At 41.5% G+C, this 11,350-nt stretch overlaps 1 non-coding gene across 1 annotated transcript; it reads left to right on the forward strand.

Annotated features, from left to right (window-relative positions):
• The first annotated feature begins 1,186 nt into the window (after nucleotides 1-1,186).
• Nucleotides 1,187-1,259, forward strand: trnam-cau. Its single transcript has one exon. It is a non-coding gene; the product is annotated as a tRNA-Met (tRNA).
• The last annotated feature ends 10,091 nt before the right edge of the window (nucleotides 1,260-11,350 follow it).

Raw genomic sequence — 11,350 nt, forward strand, 5'->3', positions numbered from 1 at the left:
ATGGTTCTTCAAGGGTCATTTAGTCAAGATAATGGTTCTGTAAAGAACCATGAACACTCAAAGAACCCTTTGCATGATTAAAGGGTTCTTTGCATCAGGAAATGGTTCTTCAGACTGATGGAGAATGTGCTGTAGATGGTTCTACATAGAGCCTTTTTGGAAAGGGTTCTATATAGCACTTCTAATGTTACAGTGTCAAGCTTGTGATAATAGAAGAACCATGTTTGCGAAACCATATACAGGGCATGCTCCATCAGTCTAAAGAACCTTTTCATGATGCAAGGAACCCTTTAATCATGCAGAGGGTTCTTTGAGTGTTCATGATTCTGTATAGAATCACTTTATTTCCTAAAGAACCACTGAAGAACCATCATCATACAGCATTTGGCTGACGCTCTTACCCAGACCGACTTACAGTCTGATCATTTTACACAGGGAGGTGAAGGTGGTGTTGGGAGTCTTGCCCAAGGACTCTTATTGGTATAGTGTGGGGTGGTTACCCAGGCAGGGTATTGAACCCCAGTCTACAAGGAAGAGGTGTTAACCACTACACTATCCAACCACTACCATTAGGAACCAAACATTCATTAGTTTTTAACCCTAATGGTTCTAACGGTTTTTTTTTAATCACTAAATTTCACTACAGTGACCATCTCACTTCAAACCGCCTTGAAGGACTTTATTTACACCTCCACGACTGAATTATGCAGACATTTTGAAAAATCGGTGGAGTTTCCCTTTGAGGCTAAGGAACCCACAACAGCCCCCTGTTGAATGTGGAAAGTCAGTTCACAATTACGATTTTAAAACTGTAAATGTTTATTAGTTTAAACGTTTGGACGATTTAAAATGTGCTCAATCAATCGCACTCAATGAGGTGAAAAGCTGTAAACTCGACTTTTTGGTAGTTCTCCTCAGACAGATCTCCTCAGGTGCTGTGGGCGAACGTTAACTCTGTATGCTAACCTAAATGTGGGCTGTTTGCCTGCTTTGCGAGACTTTGGGCTGGAAAATAGTGTGGTTTCTGGGGTAAATTGACCATTTATATGTCTTACAACATCTAAACATGCACTTCTCTGCTGCTTATAGCAGATCTCGATCATTAAATGACGTTTATTGTCACAAAATAGTTCAGAATCGGCCATTCTGAACTGTCGTTTTCCGTTCTGGCCGTTTGCGCTGCACCGCCTCGTTAGCGCAGTAGGTAGCGCGTCAGTCTCATAATCTGAAGGTCGTGAGTTCGATCCTCACACGGGGCAAGAGCGTTTTTGCGTTTTTGGTCGGTTCTCTTATAATATCCCAGTACAAGGCAGGGGTTTCTATCTGAACAAGTCCGTGGACCATGTTCTGTTTTATTTTTAATTAACATTTTGCTATGAAACAAACTGACTGTTTTTTTTTTCAAAATATGCAAAACGTTCAATACATTCAATTGTTAAATATAGGCACTTGCAGTAGACTTAGAAATATTAAATGAATACTTAAAATAGTCAAATTTAAATGTCTCCAGGAGCTCAGTCTATTACACCTACCTAATTGCTTGAACTGGACACTCAGTATCTTTTCATTGCTGCAAGTTCATTCATACTTGTTTGGTGACACGACTAGTGTAGAATTACTTAGAATTGTGTCGAATTTAGGTATAACACCTTTCCCATAGATTGTTGTTGGAGTAGGAGAGTCGGAGCTCTCATTACATTGCAGTGCATGCTGGGGACTGTAGTGCAGATAGAAAATTAAAATACTTTTGAGGCCTGGATAGGATTGTATGTCAGGCCTAATCTGTTTGACATATAGAGTATAAGGCCCGGAAATGTACTTCATGCATATACTTCAAGTTACAATTCACGCCTAATTGTGTTAAAAATCGTGTCAGAACTCATTTCCGAGTTCTCAATCTGAGCGTTACAGCAAGGGGCGCTATAACGACAGCCAAGCCTGACCAAGAGGTCTCGCACCACTAGTGTGCTTTCTCAACTGCTATAGCAGACGAGCAGTTGAGTCTCACGCAAAGATGGCTTACAATAAACATAATAATATCATACAACATCGCTTTTACATTTCAAGAGAAGAGGTAAAGTAGCTCACTGTCCTCTACTGTCCACGTTTAGCTGCTGAGGCTGCTGGAATAACAGTAGATCCCTCTCCGATTTTGCCATCTATCGCCCCTACAGAGTTTTTTAACCGCCACAACTGCAATAACTTGTGGGGAGTTTGTACGGAAGGACTGAGAGCTTGCAGTGCGTTGAACAAGTGCTGTCATCTGCACTCGCATCCTGGTGTGAAGTATGTTTTGGGCCTAAGGTTCTCAAAATCACATACATAGTAGCAGTCCACCAATGTGGAATATTAAAGGCCATCTCTGGCTCTAGCCTTGCCTTTTAATAGTCTCTGTAGGACAAATAATAGTGAACAACTAATACATTATATGTATATATATATATATATATATATAGGGGCTAACAAAGTATGCAGAGAAACTTTTGTGCGTGCACCAACTTGGTAAGTAGAGCTGAAATAACAATATAATGGACAATGAGTGTAGATACAAGGAGTTGTTATGAATAAAGTTTTGTTTTCTTAGGTGCCTGTATTGTTCTTACAATACAAAGATCTCCACTGTGGTACCTGTATTGCATGTCAGTTCCAATGTTGCACAAGGGGTCGGAGATGACTGCTTGAACCTTTCGGCATATTCTGAGCTATTGTGGGGCCTCTCAGACAGCGTCCTCCGCAACTAGAGAATCAAGTTGCTCAGATAATCCTATCATGTCCATGTTGAGAGTCTGCAATTGCATTTTGAGCTCAGCCATTGATCCAGAACAGTGGCTTTCACATGTAAGAGTTTATTTTTAAAAACGGCCTTTTAAAGTCCTTACACACAGAGTGATCGATTCTTTATGAAAGCGCAGCATCAGACCTGACCATCCATTCTAATATCATGGCACGTGGCTCTCCAGATCTCTTTAGCCTATTAGATATGTTTGCTCACAGAAAAGCAATGAGTCAGACCCTGACCGCACTTGCCTGGAAGAATGGCGATGTCAAAGCTCAGAGTGCTGCCCTCGCAGTCCGTTTCATGAATCTTTCATGACGCCTTACTTCAAGTGCAAAGTCAAGTCCTCAACGGACGTGAAAGGTTTCGTACTTTTCATGCTGATCAGGGAGAAACTGGCAGTGGTCAGGGAGCTACGGATGACATCACAACGCCTTTCAGAGAGAGAAAAGCAGGCGGACGAGTGACTCTTTGAGTTAAGCCCTGTTTTTGAAATAATGGTTCTCTGGCACAGTTTTTACGCACCGCTGCTTCTTTTGCTGAAACTTTCTAATTAGACAACTGAAGTGCTTTCAGTGTAAGTGCAGTTTACTGCTTTTCTTGCTCCCTTTTTCTCCTTCTCTCTCCTTACTCAGCGCTGACTGTGTACACTCTCGGGGATTTCTGAACAGTCAGCTCTTCAAAGAACTAGTGGTTTCCGTTCTCTGTGATTTTTTTTAAACAGTACAATAAAAAAAAAAGCTTCCCGGACACCAATGGAAAAATGACCTGAGGGGGAGTCAGGCCCCCTGAATTATTACTGAACAGCTCGTATAGATAATGGCATAACTGTAGCTCCCTGATTCACAGAAAGATCAGTTTCTTAAGTTAAGTGATACTTTTTTAATCCCACAAATGGTCAAAGTCCACCTCCGCATTTAACTCATCCATGAAGTGAAACATCACATACACACTAGTGAATACACACACACTAGGGGGCAGTGAGCACACTTGCCCAGAGCGGTGGGCAGCCCTATCCACTGCGCCCAGGGAGCAATTGGGGGTTAGCTGTCTTGCTCAAGGACACCTCAGTCATGGACTGTCGGCACTGGGGATCGAACCGGCAACCTTGCGGTTACAGGGCCGGTTCCCTAACCATAACAAAACACATCTCTAGTTTGCTTCCATCATCACTACACAAGCTGTGTCCCAATTCAGGGGCTGCATCCTTCGGAGGCTGCATTTGAAGGCTGAGTGCATCACAGCGGTGCAACTAGGCTCTCCAGTTTCGAAGGCTCCTTCACATGCGGCCTAGGAATATGTCCTTCATTTCCATGGCAACGAGGGATCCGATGGGTAGATCCTTCGCCAGCCAACATTCACCATTAACTTGCTCATGGGGGCTAGAACATGGGTTTTTCTGTAAAGCTGCTTTGTGACAACACCTGTTGTAAAAAGTGCTATATAGATAAACTTTGACTTGACTTGACTTGACATTAGATTAGATTAGATTAGATTAGATTCAACTTTGTCATTGAGTACAAGTACAGAGCCAATGAAATGCAGTTAGGATCTAACCAGAAGTGTAAAATACAGTGTTATGTACATCTCAAAATGCAATAGATACAGTATATAAGTATAAATAAAATATAAATATATACAGAGTGAGTGGAGAGCGTACAGTGTGGTAGAATGTCCTATGAGGTCTTATGTCCTGTGTAAGCAGCATATGTAAAAGATAAGTATGCAAAACTTACACAGTAATTGTTGGTGCAAATATGAATAGTGAAGTAATACTAGGATCTAAAGTACAGTACAGAGCAGTGAGTACAAAGATGTGGTTAAAGTGACTGTGGAGGTCAGCAGGGTCACAGCCTCAGGGGAGAAGCTCTTCCTGAGTCTGCTGGTGTGGGGCAGAGGCTCCTGTAATGCCTGCCAGATGGGAGGAGGGTTAGGATGAGAAACGTCTTTGATGATATTCCTCGCCCTGTCCAGGCAGTGCTTATAGAGAATGTACTCAGTGGAGGATAACTGGGCACCTGTGATGCGTTGAGCAGTTTTCACCACTCACTGGAGCGCTCTGCGGTCAGATATAAAGTAGTTGCCAAACCGCACTGAGATGCAGTTTGTGAGTAGGGTACTCGGTGATACAGCAGCAAAAGTTCACAAGTGTCCCGGGACACAAGTGAGCTTTACTGAGGCCTGCCTCCTACCCCACCATGATCTCCTTGGTTTTCTGGGTGCTGAGTGCCACGTTGTTGTCATATCCTGATGAATCTTTGTGGAATGCCCAATGTCACAATGTGCTTTACATGGATGCTATGACCTTCTTTGGTGTCAGAAAGCCTTCAACACTTCCCCAGTGATGGATGGTTAATTGCTTTTATAATAGCTCTACTAGCTCTGCAGAGTTTACCTTTGGGAGAAGGAAAAAAAATGACAGAATGAATGAATGAGAGAGAGAGAGAGAGAGAAGAGATGAATGGAGCATTGTGCTTTATTATGAAGAGTTCCTCTGCAGAATGAGGGAGAGAGATGAGAGTAAAGCCTTCCATTTACCATTGGCTGAGCAATTTGAAAGGCACCTCTACAGATAAAGAGAGAGAGATACACAGTGAAGAGAGAGCATTAACACACTCATTAGGCAGCATGTCTCCAGATCATTTCAAATCCTAGTCACCAATACCACTAAGCCTACAGTATTTGCCTTTTGACTGGCAAAAAAGTCTTCATTAGTCTTTGGTTCTTCTCCCTCTGTTTTGACCTCACTGTCATAATTGGCCCCTCCCTGTCCTGTCCATGTGCTTCTGTTTTGGTTTTTAGTCCTCTAGGCCTTGCAGCCAAAAGGTTGCCAGTTCGATCCCCGAGCAAGGCACCCATCCCCCAACTGCGCTGTGGATAGGGCTGCCCACCTCTCCAGGCAAGTGTGCTCACTGCCCCCCCTAGCATGTGTCTTCAGTAGCGTGTATGTGGTGTTTTACTGCATGGATGGTACAAATTATGGAGGTGAAATTTCCCCATTGTGAGACTAATAAGGGTCACTTAATCTTAAAACATCAAGCTGGACCTTCTTTTTTGAGCATGTATGTGTGATGTTAATATGTATGACGAGGTGTGAAAAACTCAAACCCAACTCTAAAAAAGTTTCGTTGTGAAGTAAAAAGACACAGCAGATATGCATATACACTATATGGCCAAAATCAATAGTATTTAAAAGATCTTTGCTCCTCCTTTGCTGCAGTAACTGTCTCTACTCTTCTGGAAAGGCTTTACTGGGAGAAGGATTTGATTGCATTCAGCCCTAAGAGCATTATATTGAGCTACTGACGTTGGATGATTACTGTTGGATCCCAAGTGCCTCTCAGGCTACTGCTTAGGGTATTGGATGGAACTCCATCACTCAAGAGACACTGGAGTTTTTAAACACTCTCTGTCCACTCTGTCTAATGGAGTGGACAGTGTCCACTCAGTGCCCACTCTATTAGACACTCTTACCTTGTTGGTTTTATGTTTTATTTTTTCAAATATGATAAATTCAGTATATAAATGGAAAGTGTGCTCCAAAATGAACAAAAGAGCACAGCCTGTAAACATTAAAACTTACAATAAATAAATAAATAAGAAGTGGATTGGCAATAAATCTGGAATGTACAGAAAAGCTAAGCCCAGCTGTTTCTTAACATTGCCATTGAGGACGCTACCCCTTTGCCAGTTACTCCCCTCCCCCCTTTTAAACTGAATGACGAAGGCATGTACATATGGTCCTGTGGCGCATATAATATGTAATCACTAGGGAAGTAAACACAGTCTGTATGCAGACCTCTGTGTGCTTTTTAAATTGCATGAAATTCAAAAGCCATCTCATTAGCAGTCAGTCAGCAGCCGCTTGTCGTGCGTTTAAATCTTCCTCGGCTTTGCTTGTACCAGCTTGAGGCTGCGCAGCTGCATTTCTGAAAGGACAGATTGATGTTCATCTTAAGAAAAGCTCATAACTCATACCGCCTTTGTTTTTACATTACAAGTTACCTCCCGGCCAGAATGAACGAGCAGCAGCTTCATACTGGAGACTGCAGCAAGCCTGTCAGTGGAAATGTTCTCCTGCCAACTCTGATGTTAAATACTAGACTGTCAGCCTTAGAATCTGTGGATTTATTTCGATTCTCCTGGCCAGTGCAGTAGAGGGCAGTAATGTTGACTGCAGAGGACAGGAGTTGATGTAATTTGCAGGCCAGTTTTTGCAGTGTCTGAAAGATTTTCCTCTCTTAGTTGTGATTTTCAGGAATTCCTGGCTGTTGCTTCACATGGATTTGACAGAGAATTTATCAAGAGGTGGTTGAATATACAACCCCATTTCCAAAAAAAAAGCTGGGATGCTGTGCAAAATGTAAATCAAAACGAAAGGCAATGATGTGCAAATCATATTAAACTCTCTATATAATTGAAAATAGTACAAAGACAGAGACATTTTATTGTTGTTGTTGTTTTTTTAAATACAATAAATGTCCATTTTGAATTTGATGCCAAGAACATGTTGGCATAGGAGCAACAAAAAGCTGATAAAGTTGTGTATTGCTAAAAAACACTTGGTGGTTAAATAGCAACAGATCAGTAACATGACTGGGTATAAAAGCATCTCAGAGAGGCTGAGCCTTTCAGAAGATGAGGAGGGGTTCACCACTCTATGAGAGACTGTATGAGCAAATAACAATTAAAGATTAACGTTTCTCAACATAAAATAGCAAAGAATGTTTGCTTTTCATCATCTACAGTACATAATAACGTTAATAGATTCAGAGAATCGGGAGAAATCTCTATGCAAGGGACAAGGCCAAAAACCAGTATTTGCTGGCTGTGATCTTTGGGCCCTCAGGCAGCGCTGCATTAAAAACAGACATGATTCTGAAAATGGAATGAATGCAAACCTTAAAAGTGATTTTAAAAAGGAAAAGACAGCTATTTTGAACAAGTAGTAGCAGCCTGGATGCAGACGGGTGTCAGGGCTGATGTGTGACAGAAGGATAGCAGCAAGAGTGAAAGGGAAGGTTTACAAGACAGTAGTGCGTCCTGCTATGATGTATGGTTTGGAGACTGTGGCTCTGTCTAAAAGACAGGAGGCTGAGCTGGAGGTGGCGGAGATGATGATGCTGAGATTTTCGTTGGGAGTGACAAGGCTGGACAAGATTAGAAATGAGCAGATCAGAGGGACAGTGAAGGTGGAGCAGTTTGGAGATAAAGCCAGAGAGGCCAGGTTGAGATGGTTTGGACATGTGTTGAGGAGGAATAGTGGATATATTGGGCAAAGAATGTTGGAGATGGAGCTGCCGGGTAGAAGGAGAAGAGGTAGACCTCAGAGAAAGTTTATGGATGTAGTGAAGGTGGACATGGAGATGGTTGGTGTGAAAGTAGAGGAGGCAGTGGATAGGGCAAGATGGCGACCCCTAAAGGGAGCAGCCGAAAGAAGAAGAAGAAGAAGAGGAGGAGTAGCAGCCTGTTGCTGTAAGCAGGATTACTAGTCTGGGGAAACCTGAAGTAGTGGCCTGAAGTTGTCAGTCTTGCCAGATTGGGTGGTTTCCCACCAAATTGGGCAGGTTTTAGTTGGATTTGGTGGGGGGGCGAGAAGTGCATTGGCATTTGGACAAAACCATTTGGGCTGGTTTATTGTGATTTTCTTAGGTTTTTAAAATGTATGTAAAATGAATAAACTGCACATGCTTGATGTTGCAGTTGAAATTTGAAAAGGCCCAATTCCTCCCTATTTCTATTAAATTAGCAAAACTTTGACTAACATATTGTATTAGGTCTTGTTGAGAGTCGGCTGCTGCCGTGCCCATCAGCTACCTCAAAGGCAAGATATAGTATGGATTATCCAGTTCAGTTGACATTACTGACTACATAGCTGATGGAAACTTGAAACTGGAATGGCCATGTTGAAGGCAACAGACACAGCCTATAAAAGAAAGTCTTAAAACTGTGTATGATAATTAATTATTTTATTTATTTACATTTCTGAAAACAGTACAAATACTTATCTGCAAATTTTCAGACACGGGACCAACAGCGGCTTATGCAGCTTAATATGAAATTCTTGGTTGCTAAAATGTTGCGTTATTATTGGTTATACTTGAAATGTTCTCCATAGACTGTTTGTGATGTCAGCTTTTGTGGGTGGTTTGTGCATTTTGCCAGATTTTTAACTTTCATTTATTTATTTATTTATTTTGGCTGGAAGCATTAGAAGCAATCTGCCAACCCTGGAAGTAGTAGGCATCTCATTAGCAGGGGAGCTATCAGTAGCATCTAATGGCATGTAATCTGCCTGTGAGAAGTGATGCTTGTCTGAGGAATCCAGTAGAAGTGGCCTAGTCGTGTCAGCCAGAGCAATCCAAGCAGTTGATTACTGCTCAAACAGCCTGCCAATGACATGGTGGTGCCCTTAAACCACTAACAGGACTACTACTGGGTCAGGCTGCTACTCTAAGACTCTCCATGAGGCCTCTAGAACAGCTGGACCTCGGTGAAGTATACAATTATTAACTGAATGACTGGGTATGAGACTAAGGCAAGTGGAGTGCAGCATCTGGTATCAGCTTATAAGTGAGTTTGCTGGTGCTGGGCATGGAAGTGTAACTGGGGTACGTTTGGCAGCTTGAAGACACTGTGATAGAACTGGCTTTGCTGCTATGAGTGAAATGGGTGCACAGTTATCTTTCACTTCATAGGAACAGTGAAGAGATGCTTTAAGCCAGCATGGCAGACATTCAGTCAAAACAGAACCTTTACAAGAGAAGGCAAAGACGTGTCCAAATTTTAAGTTCATGTAAAGAGCTTTTATTCCAAGTGATTTTGAAGCATTTCTAGTAGTCCAATCATCACATTTTCACACATTGACTGCATGCGCTCAATAATCCGATCATAATCGGATTTCTGCAGTTAACTGATTATTCAAACCACACACCAATCTAGAAATCCGATTAAGAAATCTGATGAAGAGGCTGGATTTTAGCTCAGTGATCAGATTTCTCAGTGCCTGTAAACTCACTCTGATTTCTTTCTGGTTCCTCAGTCTGCGCATGTGCGAGATCAGACCGTGGATGTCGCAGGATCAGACAGTGGATGTCAGGCAAAACACTGTTGGAGTGATGCTGAAACCATACATAAAATAAAGGACTTAAATATTCTTCATCTTCTAGATGATATATGTTTATATTTTGAGGTAAAGTCGTGCAATATTAGAAGAAAAAAACTTCTGTGAGTTTATTGGCTGGTTGCTCAGAAGAAATCTGATTACTGCCAGACTCATGTAGACCCAGAATTTTCCCATCATCTGATTACTCAAGTGCATGTAAACATGTTGATCGGATTACTGACAAAATCTGATTTTATTATTAAAAAAATATTTATCAAATTATTAAGTGCATGTAAGTGAGTTCAAATGATGGAGATACATTATCTGATGAAAATGAGAAAATGCTCTCCTAATGAAAGAGCTCATTTGCAGTAAATTCACATATCTATCTGTGTACATGATGATGATGCGTACGCCTACACACAGTCAGAGGAAATAAACTAGAAAATTAACCAACAGCACAAAAAAGGATCGTAAAATGGGTATTTGGTCCCACAATTAGGGCAAGATGCCCCCTGCGTTTGGTGAAAAGCCTCACTGGTGAATCTTGCATCAATTTGTCATCTACATCTAATCTATTGGTGTTAATTAATCAAAGTACACCACTAAAAATGCTCTATTTAGCTGCTTAATTTGTAACAAGACTGTGGAAAGTGGGGATTGATGCTGCTCCTTGTTGTGAAACCAAACGCTTTTCACATCAACTGTTCATCTTTTTAAGGTGGTGTCTCCTTACAGGCCTTATTTTTGTTTGCATTTTGCATATATTATTTGTTTCCTACCAATGTAAGTACTTTCCTCTTGAGTACTGAATCTCCTCAGCTCTGATTTGCAGGTAGCTTTGCCGTTTGCATGACGCATCACATTTTCAACAACCACAGCAAAATTTCTCATTTGCAGAAATCCATGTTAAACTCTTGACTGTACGTTCATTGGCTTGTGTTGTTTTATCTCGCTGATGTTGATGGTGTGGCTTGTCTGTGATTTTAAAAACATAGCATCCTGGCCAGGCTACTGTAAATCTGTGCTGGTTGAGGGCCTATTAGTGACCAGGGGCACTGTAATGCCCGGTAGGCCTGGTTGTCATATGGACATATTTACAACCATTACAATGTTTTCACTGTGTTACAGATGAGCATTTCCATAAATGTCCAATGAATGCAGGCCAAATACTGATGTATTTTTGGTGTACTGTAATCAGAATATGGAGCAGTGCCATCGTAATACTAGTATTTTGTCCATATGGTGCAGCCCTGACGCAAACATGTACATCTTACAGATATTTGTGTACTTATCACAAAAAACAGGGTCTGCTCTCCCAAAAGAATCTCAGGGTTAAAATAGTAGAATAATCTCAGTCTTAACCAGGAGAGAGAGCATTCAGTGTGATTCTCGCTCTAATATTTTAGAGACATATTTATCCTAGAGTGCTTTTAGGAAATGGGGCCCAGAAGAGTTAACCCATTCTT

Source organism: Pygocentrus nattereri, chromosome 7 (assembly GCF_015220715.1).
Source record: "Pygocentrus nattereri isolate fPygNat1 chromosome 7, fPygNat1.pri, whole genome shotgun sequence".
Taxonomy (NCBI): domain Eukaryota; kingdom Metazoa; phylum Chordata; class Actinopteri; order Characiformes; family Serrasalmidae; genus Pygocentrus; species Pygocentrus nattereri.